This window comes from Pecten maximus, chromosome 13 (assembly GCF_902652985.1).
Source record: "Pecten maximus chromosome 13, xPecMax1.1, whole genome shotgun sequence".
Taxonomy (NCBI): Eukaryota; Metazoa; Mollusca; class Bivalvia; order Pectinida; family Pectinidae; genus Pecten; species Pecten maximus.
In genome coordinates this window covers 33,124,572-33,147,971 of record NC_047027.1, presented here as the reverse complement: position 1 = coordinate 33,147,971, position 23,400 = coordinate 33,124,572, and positions in this window count along the sequence as shown.

Here is a 23,400-nt window from a genome sequence, read left to right as displayed (position 1 = left end):
TTCGGTTGTGAATGCATAATTGTATATCCAACACAGTAAAACCACCGTCCTTATCCTTGGAAGGACAGCCGCTCCAATTTGGAATCATTAATGCAATGACAAAGTAAAGATGAAATGTTCATACCTCGTATTGATTGAAGTTGTGTTATGAAAACTCATCAATTTAATCATAACAAAACTTTCAAAAACACTGTAAAATACGGAAAGAAGCCTTCGTGTCGAGCAGTGCAAAGTAACATCTATTCAGACAACCAGGTTGTTTGTTGACTTTAACATTTAGATTTGGGTATTATCAAAGAGAAAAACTATCAAATGAGGTCGCCTTTTACGAATTGTACAATGTTGGTATTCTTACGCCCTATCTACAAAGCCATGTAAAGGTCATGTCAATATCTAAGTATCATGTTTAGTGTGATCAATGGTACAATATCTATCACTCTGTTGCCAAATAAGCAGAACTTATCCTGTACATCATCAGTAGAGAAAATGCTAAAGCAAAGTACATTATCTTTGTGTTAGGTTTTGCGGGCACTATACATTGACAAATAGTGTATTGCATACAGTAATAAAAGGCAGATGGCAGTTAGTATATTTGGACCTTTTGGTTAGGTCATTCGTTGTAAGTGATCCGTCCATCGTCGTTCAATAATTAAAAATACATTAATGCTAATTCAGAGAATTTTTCATAATCAAACAGGTAAGTTAATGGTCTCGCAACAGAGTATCTTTAAATTTCAAACTAGTATGTTAATGATTTCTTACGCCAGGGTATCTTTATACATCTAACAGGTGTTGCCTCAGTATGCTTCAGCGAATTACCAATTGTTATTGGTTCATTTGCATATATTCTATGTTTTAATTGCATTGATTCAATGCAAACGGTCTTTTAAGGAAGTATTTCATCGTTTTATTACCATATAACAGATGTCCGATGCTGAATTAATTAATGATAACGAATCTATATTATGTAGAGAGTAACATATTCAAGGAGCAATGTCTCGACTAATGACTAATGAAAGTATAAGTGATAGGTTATTCGACAGATGTTCTAAAAGGGGTATTCTAGAAAGCGTCTGTTCTGCTAAAAGATTTAGAGATTTAGTTTATTTAAAGTCAGATAAGGTAACACCAGGCTTGAAATTCTTCTCTTAATACTACCTGCTGCCCCCATTGCATGATCGTAGGAGGCGACTAAATTTAAAGATCTTATCTTTTCTTTCTAAACAACTTTCTTCTTCCCTTGACAATGCCTCACTTTTGGCCTTTAGTTGAGCGTTCGCCGCTGTGAGGAAGGCTTTTGGTAGTTGCTATTCCTGCTTAGCTCTCAGCATATTGGCCTCCCGTGCGTGCGACATGCATGCGTGTGGTGAGAGCGTATGTGTGTTTTGGGAGGCTGCGGTATGTTCGTGTTAAGTCTTGTGATAGACCGAACATTTGCCGATCTATAGTGCTACCTCACTGAAGCATACTGGCGAAGACACCCAGCAGCACACCCCACCCGGTCACATTATACTGACAACGGGCGAACCAGTCGTTCCACTCCAAATATGCTGAGCGGTAGCCAGGAGTAGCAACTACCCTTTTTAAAGACTCGGGTATGTCTCGGCTAGGGGACAGAACCCAAAGCCTTCCTCACAGCGGCGAACGCTCAACTAAAGGCCAAACGTGAGGCATTGTCAAGGGAGACGTTAGGAAGAAAATAGTTGTTCAGAAAGAAGAGAAAAGATAAGATAACAAATTTAGTCGCCTGTTACGATCATGCAATGGGGGCAACAGGTACAATTCTTACGCGCTACCTTCAGGGCCCTCATTTTTGGTCTTAAGTTGAGCGTTCGCCGCTGTGAGAAAGGCTTTGGGTTCTGTGTTGAAGGAGTGATGTTTCTGAATGAATGACCGGTCGTGTATAAGTCTGAGAGTGTAAGTGTATAGTTTCATGTCATTGTTAAGTTAAAATGTAGTTAATTCATCAAATGTTACCTTCTTATAAGCTTTGTTTACTATCGCTGGTTTTCATCGTCATCCGGGCATTTCTCTAAACTCACTTTCCTTAATTTTCATTTTAGTAACTGTAAGGGGGATTCTGATTGGCTGTTCCTTCTCTATTGTGTAACTGGTATTTAAGTCCCGGGGTTTCGATTGTTCGGCAGTCTGCATAGCACTGACCTGCTGGTAGGCTCATCCTTCTCTCTACTACTTTCTATGTTAATTCGTCTGTGGGGTTGGGGGGTCTGTATTCCTGAACTTTAGCTGTCCATATAGATTTAGCGTTAACCAGCGGTAGCGTTGTTGTCATTTTGTATATATTTCAGTATTATTGTACCTTCCATTGTTCTGACGTCGTTATACTTCATATATCTGCATCTGCGGGTGCAACAAGAGGCCCAACGGGCCTGTATCGCTCACCTGGCTCTACAGCAACTTTGAAGTTGATCGAGGTAATTTCTAAAGATACAATGTTCATTACCTCTTTATTCAAGTAACATAGTAAGCTAGTTTTATTCGTATTAATAAATTTTCTAGTCTTTCATTCCAGCATTCTATTGGCCTAATATCAGGTCTTGCAGGCTCTTGGCTATTGCAAAATTATTGTTTACAGATTTAAGCCAATTTCACCCCTGTGACCTTGAATGTGAGTCATGGTCATTTATTTAAACAAAATTGGTAGCCCTTCACCTCAGCATGCTACAGGCCAAATATCAAGTCCCTTGGCCTCTTGGTTATTGAGAAGTCGTTTGAAGTTTATAGCCTATTTGACCCATGTGACCTTGAATGAAGGTCAAGGTCATTTATTTGAACAAACTTTGTAGCCCTTCACCCCAGCATGCTACAGGCCCAATATCAAGTCCCTGGGCCTCTTGGTTATTGAGAAGAAGCCGTTTGAATATTATAGCCTATTTGACCCATGTGACCTTGAATGAAGATCAAGGTCATTTATTTGAACAAACTTTGTAGCCCTTCACCCCAGCATGCTACAGGCCCAATATCAAGTCCATGGGCCTCTTGGTTATTGAGAAGAAGCCATTTGAAGATTATAGCCTATTTTACCCATGTGACCTTGAATGAAGGTCAAGGTCATTTATTTGAACAAACTTTGTAGCCCTTCACCCCAGCATGCTACAGGCCCAATATCAAGTCCCTGGGCCTCTTGGTTATTGAGAAGAAGTCGTTTGAATATTATAGTCTATTTGACCCATGTGACCTTGAATGAAGTTCAAGGCAATTTATTTGAACAAACTTGGTAGCCCTTAACCTCAGCATGCTTCAGGCCCAATATCAAGTCCATAGGGTCTCTTGGTTTTTGAGAAGTTGCTGGAAGATTATAGCCTTCTTGACCCATATGACCTTCAATGCAGGTCAAAGTCATTTATTTGAACAAATTTGGTACCCTTTCACCCCAGCATGCTACAGGCCCAATATCAAGTCCCTGGGCCTCTTGGATATTGAGAAGAAGTTGTTTGAATATTATAGCCTATTTGACCCATGTGACCTTGAATGAAGGTCAATGTCATTTATTTGAACAAACTTGGTAGCCCTTAACCTCAGCATGCTTCAGGCCCAATATCAAGTCCATAGGGTCTCTTGGTTTTTGAGAAGTCGCTGGAAGATTATAGCCTTCTTGACACATATGACCTTGAATGAAGGTCAAAGTCATTTATTTTAACAAATTTGGTACCCCTTCACCCCAGCATGCTACAGGCCCAATATCAAGTCCCTGGACCTCTTGGATATTGAGAAGAAGTTGTTTGAATATTATAGCCTATTTGACCCATGTGACCTTGAATGAAGTTCAAGGCAATTTATTTGAACAAACTTGGTAGCCCTTAACCTCAGCATGCTTCAGGCCCAATATCAAGTCCATAGGGTCTCTTGGTTTTTGAGAAGTTGCTGGAAGATTATAGCCTTCTTGACCCATATGACCTTCAATGCAGGTCAAAGTCATTTATTTGAACAAATTTGGTACCCTTTCACCCCAGCATGCTACAGGCCCAATATCAAGTCCCTGGGCCTCTTGGATATTGAGAAGTTGTTTGAATATTATAGCCTATTTGACCCATGTGACCTTGAATGAAGGTCAAGGTCATCTATTTGCACAAACTTTGTAGCCTTTTACCGCAGCATGATACAGGCCCAATATCAAGTCCCTGGGCCTCTTGGTTATTGAGAGGTTGTTGGAATATTATAGCATATTTGATCCATGTGACCTTGAATGAAGGTAAAGGTCATTTATTTGAACAAACTTTGTAGCCTTTTACCCCAGCATGCTACAGGCCCAATATCAAGTCCCTGGGCCTCTTGGTTATTGAGAAGTTGTTGGAATATTATAGCATATTTGATCCATGTGACCTTGAATGAAGGTCAATGTCATTTATTTGAACAAACTTTGTAGCCCTTAACCTCAGCATGCTACAGGCTTAATATCAAGTCCCTGGACCTCTTGGATATTGAGAAGTTGCTGGATATTATAGTCTATTTGACCCATATGACCTTGAATGAAGGTCAAAGTCATATATTTGAACAAATTTGGTACCCCTTCACCCCAGCATGCTACAGGCCCAATATCAAGTCCATGGGCCTCTTGGTTATTGAGAAGAAGCCATTTGAAGATTATAGTCTATTTGACCCATGTGACCTTGAATGAAGTTCAAGGCAATTTATTTGAACAAACTTTGTAGCCCTTAACCTCAGCATGCTTCAGGCCCAATATCAAGTCCATAGGGTCTCTTGGTTTTTGAGAAGTTGCTGGAAGATTATAGCCTTCTTGACCCATATGACCTTCAATGCAGGTCAAAGTCATTTATTTGAACAAATTTGGTACCCTTTCACCCCAGCATGCTACAGGCCCAATATCAAGTCCCTGGGCCTCTTGGATATTGAGAAGAAGTTGTTTGAATATTATAGCCTATTTGACCCATGTGACCTTGAATGAAGGTCAATGTCATTTATTTGAACAAACTTGGTAGCCCTTAACCTCAGCATGCTTCAGGCACAATATCAAGTCCATAGGGTCTCTTGGTTTTTGAGAAGTCGCTGGAAGATTATAGCCTTCTTGACACATATGACCTTGAATGAAGGTCAAAGTCATTTATTTGAACAAATTTGGTACCCCTTCACCCCAGCATGCTACAGGCCCAATATCAAGTCCCTGGACCTCTTGGATATTGAGAAGAAGTTGTTTGAATATTATAGCCTATTTGACCCATGTGACCTTGAATGAAGTTCAAGGCAATTTATTTGAACAAACTTGGTAGCCCTTAACCTCAGCATGCTTCAGGCCCAATATCAAGTCCATAGGGTCTCTTGGTTTTTGAGAAGTTGCTGGAAGATTATAGCCTTCTTGACCCATATGACCTTCAATGCAGGTCAAAGTCATTTATTTGAACAAATTTGGTACCCTTTCACCCCAGCATGCTACAGGCCCAATATCAAGTCCCTGGGCCTCTTGGATATTGAGAAGTTGTTTGAATATTATAGCCTATTTGACCCATGTGACCTTGAATGAAGGTCAAGGTCATCTATTTGCACAAACTTTGTAGCCTTTTACCGCAGCATGATACAGGCCCAATATCAAGTCCCTGGGCCTCTTGGTTATTGAGAAGTTGTTGGAATATTATAGCATATTTGATCCATGTGACCTTGAATGAAGGTAAAGGTCATTTATTTGAACAAACTTTGTAGCCTTTTACCCCAGCATGCTACAGGCCCAATATCAAGTCCCTGGGCCTCTTGGTTATTGAGAAGTTGTTGGAATATTATAGCATATTTGATCCATGTGACCTTGAATGAAGGTCAATGTCATTTATTTGAACAAACTTTGTAGCCCTTAACCTCAGCATGCTACAGGCTTAATATCAAGTCCCTGGACCTCTTGGATATTGAGAAGTTGCTGGATATTATAGTCTATTTGACCCATATGACCTTGAATGAAGGTCAAAGTCATATATTTGAACAAATTTGGTACCCCTTCACCCCAGCATGCTACAGGCCCAATATCAAGTCCCTGGGCCTCTTGGTTATTGAGAAGTTGTTGGAATATTATAGCCTATTTGATCCATGTGACCTTGAATGAAGGTAAAGGTCATTTATTTGAACAAACTTTGTAGCCCTTCACCCCAGCATGCTACAGGCCCAATATCAAGTCTCTGGGCCTCTTGGTTATTGAGAAGAAGTCGTTTGAAGATTATAGCCTATTTGACCCATGCGACCTTGAATGAAGGTCAATGTCATTTATTTGAACAAACTTTGTAGCCCTTAACCTCAGCATGCTACAGGCTTAATATCAAGTCCATGGGTCTCTTGGTTTTTGAGAAGTCGCTGGAAGATTATAGCCTTCTTGACCCATATGACCTTGAATGAAGGTCAAAGTCATTTATTTGAACAATTTTGGTACCCCTTCACCCCAGCATGCTACAGGCCCAATATCAAGTCCCTGGGCCTCTTGGATATTGAGAAGAAGTTGTTTGAATATTATAGCCTATTTGACCCATGTGACCTTGAATGAAGGTCAAGGTCATTTATTTGAACAAACTTTGTAGCCCTTCACCCCAGCATGCTACAGGCCCAATTTCAAGTCTCTGGGCCTCTTGGTTATTGAGAAGAAGTCGTTTGAAGATTATAGCCTATTTGACCCATGCGACCTTGAATGAAGGTCAATGTCATTTATTTGAACAAACTTTGTAGCCCTTAACCTCAGCATGCTACAGGCTTAATATCAAGTCCATGGGTCTCTTGGTTTTTGAGAAGTCGCTGGAAGATTATAGCCTTCTTGACCCATATGACCTTGAATGAAGGTCAAAGTCATTTATTTGAACAAATTTGGTACCCCTTCACCCCAGCATGCTACAGGCCCAATATCAAGTCCCTGGGCCTCTTGGATATTGAGAAGAAGTTGTTTGAATATTATAGCCTATTTGACCCATGTGACCTTGAATGAAGGTCAAGGTCATTTATTTGAACAAACTTTGTAGCCCTTCATCCCAGCATGCTACAGGCCCATTATCAAGTCCCTGGGTCTCTTGGTTATTGAGAAGAAGTCGCTGGAAGATTATAGCCTTCTTGACCCATGTGACCTTGAATGAAGGTCAAGGTCATTTATTTGAACAAACTTGGTAGCCCTTCACCCAGCATGCTACAGGCCCAATATCAAGTCCCTGGGCCTCTTGGTTATTGAGAAGTCGCTGGAAGATTATAGCCTTCTTGACCCATGTGACCTTGAATGAAGGTCAAGGTCATTTATTTGAACAAACTTTGTAGCCCTTCACCCCAGCATGCTGCATGCCCAATATCAAGTCCCTGGGCCTCTTGGTTATTGGGAAGTTGTTTAAATGAAAAGTTGACGCCGGACGGACGGACGGACGGACGGACGCCGCACCATGGCATAGCTAATAAACCACCCTGTACCAAATTTCTGGTGTTTGTTCTTATATTCTCACTATACTCCAACGGAACCTTAGGTCAAATACCGAACCTGGGTTGAAAATCTATTACTGTACCTTATAGGTGGTTATACAGTCCTATTACATCTGTCCCCTGGCCGAGACATACCAAAATGGTAGTTACTACTACTGCTTAGCGCTCAGCATATTAGGAGTAGGACGACTGGTTCGCCCGTTGTCAGTTTAATGTGACCGGGTGGGGTGTCCTGCTGGGTGTCTTTGGCAGTATGCTTTAGTGAGCACTGGGAGACACGAATGTACTAGTTTTTTCATATTTTCTACTAATTCTGAAATTTTCACCAATTTTACCATAAAAGATCTAATTTAACCCAACCCAGTCCATTTTTTCAGCAACGTATCTAATTATGAATTTTCATGGCTAATTTTCGACGGTCAAATCTAGTCCTGTGAATCATATCCAATTTAACATGACCGCCGTCTAATTCTATCTAGCTATCTAGAAATCATGAACTTTACACTATTTATTTCATGACTATCTAAAAGTTTCTTACATCGACGAGTTCTCATGGAATATGACGAGATTTCCCCCGACAATCTAGAAATGTCCGACAGGGTCTATTTTTTTCTCCACTGACGCTAATTCTGCTCCTCGAATCTAGTATTGACGGAGCAATCCAGTTTTCGTGAAAATCGCCTAATATTAAACGTCATGACGAATATTGCGAGATTCGCCTCGGGCGGTTCTGTCGCGCGGCAATACCAGCACTGCCAGCCGTAGACTACTTTACCTGGACAGCAGCCATCCGTGACAATCGAGTCCCGCGGCTAGCCTCGACTTGGGAGCGTTCCCCGTGAAGCGGTCCTACCATAATCACCTATACGGTGTCGGTACCAACTCGAATTAAGTGTTCAAGCTATAAATATGCGATATATACACGATAAGATACATACATTATGTATATCACATGATGTATATCTATATTTCTGATATCACATACGATACATTCACTTTTTTTGCAGATTGTTCCAGTTAAATTTTCATTAAATATTCTGCATGTACATCAATATCATAAGACACATAAAAAAATAAAAGTATTACATTCACAATACGACGATTACATATTTATTGTTATTCAATTGAGGCAAATTTTGTATCAATAAACGATTAAGTTGCGTAATTACCGTACGTTTAAATCTGTTTTTACCCCAGAATCATATATATATATACTGTTGTAAATTTTAAGCATAGGCAAACGTTAGCCAAGTTCCGTTGTGGTAATTTGAAATTGAAAATAGAGACAGGCCGGTATTCTCGTCCACCCTTAGCATTACATGAGAGGATATGTATTTTATGTCAGTCAGGATTAGTAGAAGACGAGCGCCATTTTTTAATTGACTGTGAGTTTTATTCAGATATTAGTGAAGCAAGCAATTATTGTCCAAACTTTTTAGAATTAAACCCATATGAACAATTTCATAATTATCTTATGACAAGTGATGATCTTCAGCCTATTTTAGCTTCTTCACTCTATCTGATGTATCGCAGAAGATCCTGTTTTACCTATATTTAACAGAACTTTTTACTATATTTTGTCTCATAAGTCTGGATGTGAATATAATTTTAATGCAACTTGTAAAGTTTTTATGACTTCTACCAGAGACCTATATCTCTGCTTCTACTGTATTTTATATATCTGTAATATTGACACGTGACACGTTAATAAAATATTTTGTATTGTATTGTATTGTATTAATAAAAGAAAGAATATTGTATCGAAAACCTCTTGTCATCCACTTCACAAGGACACCTGGACAGTTGTTGATTACAGAGTAAGTAAGAGTAAGTAAGTAAGTAAATAGTTTATTCAAGTGTCACATGTTTCAATACAATACATAAAATACAGTTTTCATCACTGAGTTATTAAAACACCCGGCCGATTTCGACCTATGAGACACTGTCATATCATCATCTTATAAGAGCTATGCATTAACTAAATTTAAGAAATACATGCTAAAATATTTTAAAATATTGTCACATTTGCTTACAATATATTACAATTTTAAAATGTACAATAAACCTGATCCAATTCATAAAATATTCAACTATGATAAAATCTCATAAATCTGACACAATTTCTAAAATATCTCACCCTTAAAAGCATTGCCGTCTTCTGTACATTTTATATAAAACAGATGATAATGAGCACTGTAGTGCATTATTATTCATTAAATATATAAGTTTATGTTGGGAGTCAAGCTCAAAAAAAGTAGGATTAAACACTCCTGCTTGCTCCAACAAAGTATTTCTTAAATCATCGTAAAAATCACAATCAATCAGGAAGTGAGTTTCATCTTCAATATGGTTTGAACTACATAATCGACAAACTCGTTCTTGTAATGGAGTTTTTGGATCAGTGTACCGACCGGTCTCTATATTCAATTTTAAGTTACCACAGCGAAATTTCGCTAAACATTTACGGTGGTGCCTACTGATAATCGTGGTGACATAATATTCAGGTGTAACACAATATTTATACTTTCTGTAAGTTCTAAGTTTGTTTCCGTTCTCATTACCAATATCATTCCATAAATCTCTATACCAGTTTCCTCTATCCTCATTACTTAATACTATTTTAGCAATATTTAAACAATGAATTTTATCAACATCATGTATTAAAAAGTCTGTAAGATCACGATCCTGGAGAAATTTCTTAGTTTTGGTTTCCCAACTCTTTGGAGTAGACAGAGACCATGCATGTATCTTATACGTTATTCTGTCCATATCTGTACTACGAAGTCTAAGCCACAATCTACACACTTCAAGTTTTTGTTTCACCATACAGGAATCCCAGCCCATGTCGCCACGCGTTGCAATATTTGATGCGTTTTTTCCACAGCCAAGAAAGTATCTACATGCTCTGTTTTGAACAGTTTGTATAAACTTGTACGTATTTAGGCCCCATATACCCGCGCCGTAAAATAAAACATGCTCAACCAGCGATTCATACAATGATTTAAAAACTGAATATGTCATTCCACCAGCTAGTATAAATTTAGTATATAGGGCACATAAAGCTCTACCCGCTGATTTTGAGAGTTCACGTGCGGTAATAGTCATATCAAGGTGTTCAGTGAACCTTAGTCCTAGGTACCTATAACGGTCCACGGTCGAAATGTCAAGGTCGCCACAGGTAAAGCTCACGAGAGATTGAGGCACCGACGGGTTTCTGAAGTGAATCACTTTGGTTTTTGACTGATTAACCTGTAAGCGCCACTTTCTACACCACTCGCCGAGACTGTCTAACATACGTTGGAGAGAGTGTTCATCCGGGGCCATCAGCGCGATATCATCGGCGTATAGGAGGAGTGAAATGTAAATGTTATCTACCGGTATGCCACAGTTCAGACCATTTATGTCATGCACAAGGTCATTGATGTATATAGAAAAAAGTGTCGGGGAGATATTACAGCCCTGTTTTACCCCTTGTGACACAGTGAACCATTCCGATAGGTGGTTATTAAGTCTCACTGCACATTTAACATCACGATACAAGGCTTGTACTGCTCCCAACATTTTCCCGGAAACACCAATGGATAGCAGCTTGAACCAAAGACATTTTACAAGGCCTGGGGCATTTCTAAAGTGAACCTGCTGGTTGGCTTCCTGCCTTAGGCGAGAGCACAGGTAAATCCCCGCCCCCTTTTTGGGATGAACTATAAGCTGGTTCTGTATTTAACATGACAAGTATATTAGTCCTACAACATAAGACTTCGAAGGTACAAACGTTATCTTTTACGTTTATTGTCGTGTATCAACATTTTTGTTATTTGCCGAACCTCTAAGTACATCTTCTTTGGAACAGATGCCTGCATCAGAGACCTATATATCCACTATATATACGTCCCTGGTTATATATAGAGGAATATTGTAATTACCAATGGGTTACACTATCCGAGCTCTAATATATACAAGCTTACTAATAAGAAAATTTGAAACTATGTATCACATCGATGAGATTAGAGACTTGTGATATACAAGTCTCTGATGAGATATAGAAAAACAACTAAACTATAAATCCTATGAGTGTAGGACAAAAGCCCCCCCGGACATTAGCCCCCCCCCCCCCCCCCCCCCCCCCCCGGACATTAGCCCCTAGGACAAAAGCCCCTCCGGACGAAAGCCCCCCCGGACATTAGCCCCTTCTTTAGAAATTTAGCTGGTATACTTTATATAAATCTGTACTTTTGAAAAACAGAAATTATATATATATATATTGTTGTTTTTATCTCTGAAATTTGGAGAATAATTGTGTGGAAAATGAAGGTCATTGGTTCAATGTCAGTGTAGCATTATATGTCTGTGGTTAAACATCATAATTTATTTTTTCAAACTTTATATTATTAAGTAAGCTAAAAATTTCAGGAAACTCTCCATGATGAACATATTGTTACTGATTACACATAATTTTTGACTTCCTAATAATATACTGCAAATATTGATAATCAAAGAAATGCCTACAAAAGCAATACACATTTGATCCCTATTTGCAGTGTCTCAAATTATAATATAATAAGTACCTATAACCAAACATGTTGCTCTGCGTTGTAATAAGAAAAGTTTAATTTTAGGAATGATTAAAATCAAAGAAACAATGAAGCCATTAATGATATATTTCTTTCCAGGAGAACACAACATCAATAAAAACCTACCAAACAACTGTGTAACAGCCTATTATTTATGTAACAGTTCAAGTAGTTGTTGTTGGAACCGGTTGTTTACATTGCCGAAGCCACTGATGACATATGTTATGTATATGTAGCAATTAAAAATCATCAAAAAATAAATATTATTTTTTTTATGAAGGGGCTTTTGCCGAAGCCACTGATGACATGTGCATATGTAGCAATTAAAAATCATTAAAAAAATAAATATCATTTTTTTTATGAAGGGGCTTTTGTCCACTTTTTGATTAGTGTGAAGGGGCTTTTGTCCGGAGGGGCTTTTGTCCTAGGGGCTAATGTCCGGGGGGGCTTTTGTCCGTACCTCAAATCATATATAGTGTCTCCGATATTCTATAGATGTTTCTTACGGAATATTGAACTGTTTTTTATTATCCATACATTTATAATGACGCCGAGGGTATAATATGTATGCATTTCATGTAACATGTTGAAACCGACTTCTCTGTGCATATTTTGTTGTGTATAGTGTGACCAGTATAGTCATTATGAATCAAACATGAAATAGAAGATTTGTAAAAAAAAAAAAAAAGATGTGTTGAACTATCATGTCTTACGTTTGACATAAAGAAAACAACTGTGTTATATAATAAAATCTTTCAATTCAATTCAATTCATTTATTACTTTAAACCTTACGGTTTATCAGTAGTATTATCAGCAAAGCGCCGTCGTTCCAAGCCGATGTTTTTAATTCAATTTGTGAAACACCTGATAATAATAATATGTTTATAATATGTACTTATGGGCCGTATGGCCTAAAGTCAATAAAGAATTTGAAATTTGATAAAACGTTTCATGTTATTAAAGATATTCTTTCCTTATATCTGATCAGTGATAATCCTATATAGCTTTATGGATTCGTACGTGCTAACTTCGGAATAACATATATTGATATCAGAGAATTTGAAATTGTGTTTTACAGCACGTTCTAGATATCGCCTGAATTAGCTGTTTTTGTTTTCACTCCTATCAGTTTCTATGTTTGCAATATGACTACACTATTGTATACTCCACACACCACTCATTCATTCGATATTACCGCTCAGAAATGTCATAACATCTGTATCGTCATAACATTGTATATTGATGCTGTCTATTCGCTAAATTGCATTTTAAAAATAGTGAAGATAAAAAATTGTATGCTGTCATTTTCAGCATGCTTATAAGTCGTAAGGATTGAATTGAATAAACATTTTAAACAAAAACAAGACCGGTCTATAATCCTTTAATTAATTCGATCGCTGTATAGAAAACCAAGGTACCGTTACAAAAACTAAATTGTACGGGTTAATGCCGGGGGCTAAGATCTCGCAGCGGTTGCTATGACTACTCTGTGTGTCAAGCGACCGCGATCTACTACCTGTTCACCTGTCGACACGGGTGACCAACTCAGACTTTTTATCTATGTGATGAGAAAAACGTCCGGATTACTGCTGGAATTTTACTTAACTAACATTTCGTTTCCGATATGGAGCTCCGGATTCGGAATCAGAACTTCCGGACTTGTGAGTACAAATATAACGTTACGGAAATTCGTTCCCCGACATTTCCGTCGGGATTGTGAGTTTTACGGACTATCGGCGTCCAGATTTAGCGGGTCAGCTGTATTGGTATATATAACAGCAATACAAACACAAAGAAGAGTACGGGTTAGATATATACATATTATGTACAATTTGGATCTCATGGGATTCGAAAATAACCTACACATATTTATACATATGATCCCCCCCCCCCCCCCCCCCCCCCCTACACAGAACAATAGAATATTTTCACTAAATACATATACACATACAAAAATGTACATGCACAATTATATAGATATTATCAAAAACACGTTCATCTTTATAATACCGTCAGATATGTCATATGTCTCCGATACCGTGAATCAAACGTTTGTATTCAAACTTGTGATGTACAGTGGACCCTCGATAATCCGAACACCTTCGTTCCCAGTCCAAACCGTCCGGATTACGAGTTTTCCGGACTGCCGAATTTCGTCTACCAGGTCAAAAAAATTGTCGTGTAAGAGTTATCTCCCTTGATAACATACAATCCGGGACGTTTCATAAACACGTCTAATTGTCAGACTTTTTAACAGTAAATATACTTATATTTCTGATATGATTTTTGATTTCTTTTGTAGAAAGTAAAAAATAAACTTTGTTTTTAAAAGAACATGTAAAGTGAAAGTTGTTTTATTTATAGCGGGCATATGTGTCCTACAAACACCACACATGTGTCACGTCCCGGAGGTTCACAAACAAGTAGAAATTACAAACGTTAAATACCTTAAATAAAAGACCCGGATTTTACAACTTACCATCAGTCCATGTTTTTTTATGATTTTTACGTACCAGAAACCCCAAGCTATATATCTAAAAGTATGCTACACCAGCGAGAACTACCGAAGAAGTCCGATAATTATTGAACCCGTATTAACTTAACAATGTGACGCTTAATTAAGTATCATACGACTATTGACTAATTTGTGTGTAATCAACCCAGTTCTTGTGATCACTGCTTAATACGTAAATGTGTATGTAATTAATAACGTGCATCTTTCAATGAGTCGTCTTTTCACGTAACGGTGTTACAAAGCCGATATCCGTGTTTACCCAATACAAGTGTTCATGATGTTAATTACCGATCATAAATTTATTACATGTATTTGAGATTGATTAATTATGGTATCACGTACTGTATGTTTGTGCGTAAATTCTTGCTAATTACGAAATAGCAATATGTGTTCCTATAAAAGTTGCCGTCTGTAAAATAACTATAATAGATATTGTACGTCAAGTTGATAAAAGCAAGACCAGGCTATACTATAAAATCCTTTAATACTGTAAAGGTAATGTACCGTTATAAAAACAAAAGTAACACTTTGTAACACAGGTAAACACCCGGGGCTATGACCTGGCAGCGGTCGCTATGACTACGCACAGTGTCAAGCAATAGTCTGTACAGCTGTCGACACGGGTGACTTGCCCCGACATTTTTTCTCCTCGTGGTGAAAAAATCGTCCGGATTATTGCGGGAAATTTACTAACGAAAAGTACGTTCCGTTCCCAAAATGGGCTTCCAGAATCGGAATCCGAATTTCCCGACTGGTGAGTACAAATAACGTTACGGAAATCCGTTCCCGTGCATTTCCGTCCGGACTGCGAGTTTTCCGGACTATCGGCGTCCGGATTATCGCGGGTCCACTGTACACTGAATGGTCAACAAATGATAAGCGTTCTGCCTGATGAGAGTCGCCGAGCGATGTGTGCGACATCATAGGGATTCCATTAGTTCTGTTTCTAAATAATAAGACAATTTAAGCAAACTTGCTATAGAAATGCAAGATATTTAAATATGTTTTCTTATATATTCCTTGTTGGAATCATGTATAAAGTAAAAATGTAATTTACCTAAATATACAAGCAAATATAGTTTTTTTTTTTAAACATATTTTTTATTGCTTCAAATGTAGGCATGAGGATTGGGCAGAAGTTATACAACTTATTAAAGCCCTCTCCTCCAAACATTATTACAACAATGTGACACAAACAATGGACATTTACATTAATTTTACGATTGACAAATTAGAAAGGAAGACTAAAGAGAGAAAGTGAAAGGAATACAGATAATTATACAAAAATGAATTTATGTCTAACAAAAATATTTGATTTACACACAATAACATAATATCTGCCTAGAACAAACTAACTACGTTTGCACGCTCCTTCATCTTATCATTGTCCTTTCATGCTCATTTCTTAATCGTTCTCCTTTTGATAATCAAGCTCCTGCTAGGTAATATAATATAAGTTTACAACAGGGACATAAACCCTCAGTAATTGCATGTATGACATATAGATAGTATACCTCTCATTTTATGAATACTTGGGTTAATACAGTAATACTGTGGGATGCAATTGAACGAATAATTTTCATTTCAATATGTTAAAGTGTACCCTGAATGAAAAATTATATTTTAATATGTTATTGGTATTGATTAATAAACAAGAATGCAGAAAACCGCATCAAAATCGGCCGACCCATTTCCGAGTAATTGTGATTTTTCTCGAAAACACACATGAAGCCCAAAGCCGAATACCTCGTTTTGGGGACCTCTGACCTGTGACGTCACAGGTTGAACACGATCGGAGCCGCCATATAGGAAATATACAGAAACAAACGTGAACACGTGCCTGTAATTAATGCGAATAAGACAAAAAAAAGGAAAGTGCTGAATAAACTCTCTGAGTTATATTTGTGAATTAGTTAATAACAAGTGCTACCGAAACCAGGGACATATAACTTTCTTTTTAAACGGTGCCATATATAACATGTAGCATCTCACTAATTTTCTCTCATAACGAGCCATACACAACATGTAACATCTTACTAATTTTCTATTATAACGGGCCAAATACAACGTGTATCATCTTACCTATTTTCTATTATAACAGGTCGTATATAACATTTATATTAAAATATTTTATTCATATTTTTTTTATTTTAACGGGTCGTTGTAACATGTATGACATTTGAATAACCGGCCGTTTATAATGACTTACATCATATAGCCTTTATTATGGGGGCATGACAGGTTTGTTACATACACATGTACCAGTATTGATTTCGGTTATAATACTTCTAGTAACACAAGTTTAAAATGCAATTCATTCAAGATGTGAAATAAATGCTAATCATTTTTTTTTTTTTTTTATTAGCCAAAACAGAAATTATACCGTTATTTGTGATTTTTGGGTAATTGTCCGCAATTGATAAAACGTGTCCATGAAAGCTCAGTAACTCCCAGACAAGATTCATAGAGTAAATTTCAACATCATTGGTACATATATGAATGAGGTAATTTAGGTTAATTATTCTATAGACAAACGTTTGAGATATGATTTTTTTTCGTTTGTATAGAAAACGAAACTCACTGAATTCCAAAAATAATGTGTTTGATTTCAACAAAATGTATTCCCTATAGTATAAACGCAATTCTTAATAAAATTCAAGCTCAATTTATGTACAAACAACCTGTAAAACCATGTTTTCGGAACTCCTTTGAAGTGCACAGAAACCAAACGCGTGAACTCACGGCGTGTGCTGATTAGAACACCAGAAATCACGGACACCTGTGGTGCAGTGCCAGGTGTGATGAGCTTGTGGACCGTAATTTCACACCTGGTGATTGTTTAGCGGTATACTAACCAATTCAAACTTGAGAATTCGTAATTCTCCGAACATGTTTATACATCTTTTAAAAGTCCTTTTTTAAGTGAAGATATGACTTGCGACACGAATTGAAAGCAAAACCCCCAGGGTCTCGATCACTTCATAATAATGACACAATTACAAAATAAAAGCAAAAAAATACATAAAATTTGGAGGGGAAAAAAATCATACACGAAAATCATTACGAGTTTATAAATTTTAGTATTAATTATGATTAGTCACGATGAAATAAAATGTTTGTGTTTTATCATTACAAACGGAGCTAAAATAATGGTTTTAATAAGTACCTATGCTTTATACCTGTACAGAAAGTATCAATTATATTATAATTGTTGCGAATCACTTTTATATAATTTCACTGACAACGATCGTATATAAATTATGTCTTTCTCAAGCATTTAATCGTCCTTGATCCCTGAGACCATGACATGTAAAATAAGGGATAAAATCTGTATATGTAGAAGTTTGTTGTAGACTTTAACACTGGTATTCATACGGGAGAGAGATTTAGTATATTGTAGATCATGATGATTATAATATATTACTTTCTAAATTAAGTGTCCTTCATGACTAAAGCGGGTTTTGCATAGAATATAACGCTTGAATTTACTGTACGTGTGTTCGTCTTTTCTCACAAACCAGAGTATCCAGAACTGTTGTATTGTTGGTATGTTTATTTGAATATTAATTTGCGAATGAAATGGCACATTATTTTAGTTTAAAATGTTGATGCTGTGTTGCTTTCTTTGGTAACGAGTAAGAAATGGTAAACACATAACTAATATACATTTATTGGTGATTGACCGATTACTTGCGTATGAAATTGTTAAGAAAAACTTGCAACGAATTGGCTCCAAATGTAAATCCAGATCTCATTGTAAATCTTATGCCTGATCTCCTTTTACACATTATATTGCATGGCTTTGACAACAATACAGATTCCTCAAACAAAAATATTTTTGACTTTGTATTTGAATATATTGTTGATTCAAAAAGGTTCTAATTTCATCTTGTAACACCCCCCCCCCCCCCTCCCCCCCTTCCAACACCTTCACTCTCTTTGCTTTACCACTTTCCCTCTATCCTCATCCTTCCTCTCCACCTCATCTTCTTTATGTTATGGAATGTATGTGTGCGTGAGAGAGCGTGTGTTATGATTACGTCTTGTACATACTGTATTGTTTTATGTGTTGAGGAGAGCATCTCGTAGCCCTAGGGCTGTTTGTGATCCTCATTAAACAAATAAAGAATTAGAACAATCATCGGCCTAATAAAATATGCATGCTCTATTGACATATCAGCATGCAAAGACAATATACTCACTCTGTTTGAATTTTACTGTAAACGAATATTTATTGATGACTTTAGCCATTGTCCAAATAAAACAAACATGCCGGGTAGCTCCAGGCAGGTAGAAAGCCCTAGCAACAATATTGACTAAGGTCGACAGACCAAAGTTGTCCCTCCGGCTGTATAATGTGACTTTGTAGGTACCTCACATGCTTCATACGATGCTTATTCTTACGGTTTTTCGTACGTGTAAGAATTTATTATGTATCCAAAAAATCTTTGATAATGTTGCTTTATCAGTCTCTACTCTCTAGTTTTGTTATCTGAAAATTTATCTAACTCCATTAGTCTCTTTGTTAATATATACATGTATACCCCCTCCTAAAATCAGAAACCAGATAATCCATGAAGTTTCGATAGATGTTATGTTATGCAATTTAAGTAATACTACAAGGATAATGTTTAATCAAATCCGATAAATTTTCCGGAATATTGGAATTAGGCGTTAGCAACACGATAAAGGGGTTACAATACAAGGTCTTTTGTATAATTAAAAAGTTGGGATATTGGGTTAGCAATGCAAAAAAGGGTTTAGACACACGTTTAAGGAATGTGATAAAGGGCAAATAATATGATACAAGGTTGTGATAAAGGGTTACACTCACGATAAATTGGTTGTGATAAATGGTTACTCTCGCAAAAAAAATATATATTGTGATAAAGGGTAAGTTATATGATACAAGGTGTGAAAAGGGTTACTCTCGCGATACATTAGTTGTGAAAGAGTTACTCTCGCGATAAATTGGTTGTGATAAAAGGTAAGCCGTGTGATCAAGGGGGTTGCGATAAAGAGTTATCGACACGATAAAAACTTATCTAGCAAACTAGTAGCGATGTATAGTTCCTTCTGACCAGCCTCTCGGAAGCTACACCCTTCAATGATATATCTTTTTACGGTAAAAGTTACAACCAAATAAAAGGCCGGCATGTGAAGGATGTTTTTTCTGCCAAAACTCGACAAACAGGTTCCGGATAAATAAAGTAACAACTTTACATTACTACCAAACACACATTAGCACTATAAATAGACACACGGGTAGGTATGTTCTCATATACTAATAATCTTCTCTAACTTATTCAAGATCTTTACACCAATAAGGCTGATATTTTTGGTATCATTTACAACCATTTGATGCCTTATTGCAATTGCTGCATCAAACAAAATCTGTTTCTGATCAAAACTGGTCTCGATCAGTATTGTGGAAATGGAGTTAAATAAAGCTGTATAAATGAATGATACTACTGCCCTGGGCCTAGAGGTGGGCTATCTTAATAGTAGAAATATAGTTAAAGTCTCTAAATCGCATTTTATTCAATGTAAAAGTTATAACAGAAAAAAAAAAATCGTTATTTTTAAATGACATATTGTTAAATTATTTCTTCGTCAGTTGTGTATGTTGCAACTGGATTTAAATGTTCGGGTGTTAAACGTCCTTATAGAGATGTTTTCTTCGGTCATTGTGTCCTCGCGTGGTCATGTGACTGCCACGAACGACAACTGGAAACTGAAGGAAATTGCTATGCATTTTTCTTTTCATTCACGTAGTTATTCAATTTAATTGACGAAGAAGTGCCAATTTATTGACTACTAATTCAATGATGTTCGTCAGAATGCACAACACTTTTCATTGTTCACATACAGATACATGTACGTTCAATAATTGTTCAGGCTTCAGTTTTGGTGTTTTAGATCTCGAAGTCGGCATCTAAAAACGAAGAAACGCTGATAACGGATTGCTATGAATTATATATATATATATATTTACAAATTATTTCCAAAAGCATACGGTCTCATGTAGAACGTTTCGGTTGTGAATGCATAATTGTATATCCAACACAGTAAAACCACCGTCCTTATCCTTGGAAGGACAGCCGCTCCAATTTGGAATCATTAATGCAATGACAAAGTAAAGATGAAATGTTCATACCTCGTATTGATTGAAGTTGTGTTATGAAAACTCATCAATTTAATCATAACAAAACTTTCAAAAACACTGTAAAATACGGAAAGAAGCCTTCGTGTCGAGCAGTGCAAAGTAACATCTATTCAGACAACCAGGTTGTTTGTTGACTTTAACATTTAGATTTGGGTATTAACAAAGAGAAAAAATATCAAATGAGGTCGCCTTTTACGAATTGTACAATGTTGGTATTCTTACGCCCTATCTACAAAGCCATGTAAAGGTCATGTCAATATCTAAGTATCATGTTTAGTGTGATCAATGGTACAATATCTATCACTCTGTTGCCAAATAAGCAGAACTTATCCTGTACATCATCAGTAGAGAAAATGCTAAAGCAAAGTACATTATCTTTGTGTTAGGTTTTGCGGGCGCTATACATTGACAAATAGTGTATTGCATACAATAATAAAAGGCAGATGGCAGTTAGTATATTTGGACCTTTTGGTTAGGTCATTCGTTGTAAGTGATCCGTCCATCGTCGTTCAATAATTAAAAATACATTAATGCTAATTTAGAGAATTTTTCATAATCAAACAGGTAAGTTAATGGTCTCGCAACAGAGTATCTTTAAAGTTCAAACTAGTATGTTAATGATTTCTTACGCCAGGGTATCTTTATACATCTAACAGGTGTTGCCTCAGTATGCTTCAATTGTTATTGGTTTATTTGCATATATTCTATGTTTTAATTGCATTGATTCAATGCAAACGGTCTTTTAAGGCAGTATTTCATCGTTTTATTACCATATCACAGATGTCCGATGCTGAATTAATTAATGATAACGAATCTATATTATGTAGAGAGTAACATATCCAAGGAGCAATGTCTCGACTAATGACTAATGAAAGTATAAGTGATAGGTTATTCGACAGATGTTCTAAAAGGGGTATTCTAGAAAGCGTCTGTTCTGCTAAAAGATTTAGAGATTTAGTTTATTTAAAGTCAGATAAGGTAGCACCAGGCTTGAAATTCTTCTCTTAATACTACTACCTGCTGCCCCCATTGCATGATCTTAGGAGGCGACTAAATTTAAAGATCTTATCTTTTCTTTCTAAACAACTTTCTTCTTCCCTTGACAATGCCTCACTTTTGGCCTTTAGTTGAGCGTTCGCCGCTGTGAGGAAAGCTTTGGGTAGTTGCTATTCCTGCTTAGCTCTCAGCATATTGGCCTCCCGTGCGTGCGACATGCATGCTTGTGGTGAGAGCGTATGTCTGTTTTGGGAGGCTGCGGTATTTTCGTGTTAGGTCTTCTAGTGATAGACCGGAACATTTGCCGATCTATAGTGCTACCTCACTGAAGCATACCGCCGAAGACACCCAGCAGCACACCCCACCCGGTCACATTATACTGACAACGGGCGAACCAGTCGTCCCACTCCTTGTATGATGAGCACTAAGCAGGAGCAGCAACTGCCATTTTTAGGTCACCTGAGACAAAGTTTCAAGTGACCTATTCTTATCGCCATTTGTCCGTCGTCGTCCGTCGTGCGGTTTGCGTCGTCCGTCCGTAAACAATTTACATTTTCAACTTCTTCTCCAAAACCACTGAACAAAATTCAATGAAATTTGGCAGGGAGCTTCTATGGCTAAAGGTCAACCAAAATTATGAATTATATGGTCCCCATCCCCTAGGGGCCTGATGGGCGGGGCCAAAAAGGGTCAAATTGACTAAAACTTCAAAAATCTTCTTCTCTACTCTCAGGTAAGGTGGAAGATGAAAGGGTCTTAAGGTGCTTTACCAAAATTGTGAATTTCATGACCCTGGGGTCTCATCTTTGCCCCTGGGGAGTGGGTAAACTTTACTATAGTTTATATAGGGAAATCACATTTTTGACTATTATTTGTTGGATTTGTGTTGGAATTAATTCTAACTTGGTTCAAATTATCAGCATAGGATGACAGTTTGATTGTATGTACATGTTGGCCCTGGTTGACCCCCAGGGGCTGGTGGGCGGGGCAAAACAGGGTCAAATTGACTGAAATTTCAAATATTTTCTTCTCTACTTTCAGATATGGTAGAATCAAATACTCTTCATAGATGGAAGGTTCTTAATGTGCCTTACGAAAATTGTGAATTTCATGACCCTGGGGTCTCACGTCTGCCCCAGGGAAGGGGGTAAACTTTACTATAGTTTATATAGGGAAATCACATTTTTGACTATTATTTCTTGGATTTGTGTTGGAATTCATTCTAACTTGGTTCAAATTATCAGCTTGGGATGACAGTTTGATGGTATGTACATGTTGGCCCTGGTTGACCCCCAGGGGCTGGTGGGCGGGGCCAAAAAGGGTCAAATTGACTGAAATTTCAAAAATCTTCTTCTCTACTATCAGATATGGTAGAATTAAATATCCTTCATAGATGGAAGGGTCTAAAGGTGCTTTACCAAAATTGTGAATTTCATGACCCTGGCGTCTCACGTTTGCCCCAGGGGAAACCTTACTATAGTTTATAAAGGGAATTTTTTTACTATAGCTATTATTTGTTTTTATTGGAATTCATTCTAACTTTGTTAACATTATCAGCTTGGGATGACAGTTTGATGGTATGTACATGTTTGCCCTGACTGACCCCCAGGGGCTGATGGGAGGGGGGCAAAAAGGGTCAAATTAACTGAAATTTTAAAGATCTTCTTCTTACAACCCAAATAAGGTAGAATCAAATACTCTTCATAGATAAAAGGGTCTTAAGGTGCTTTACCATAATTGTGAA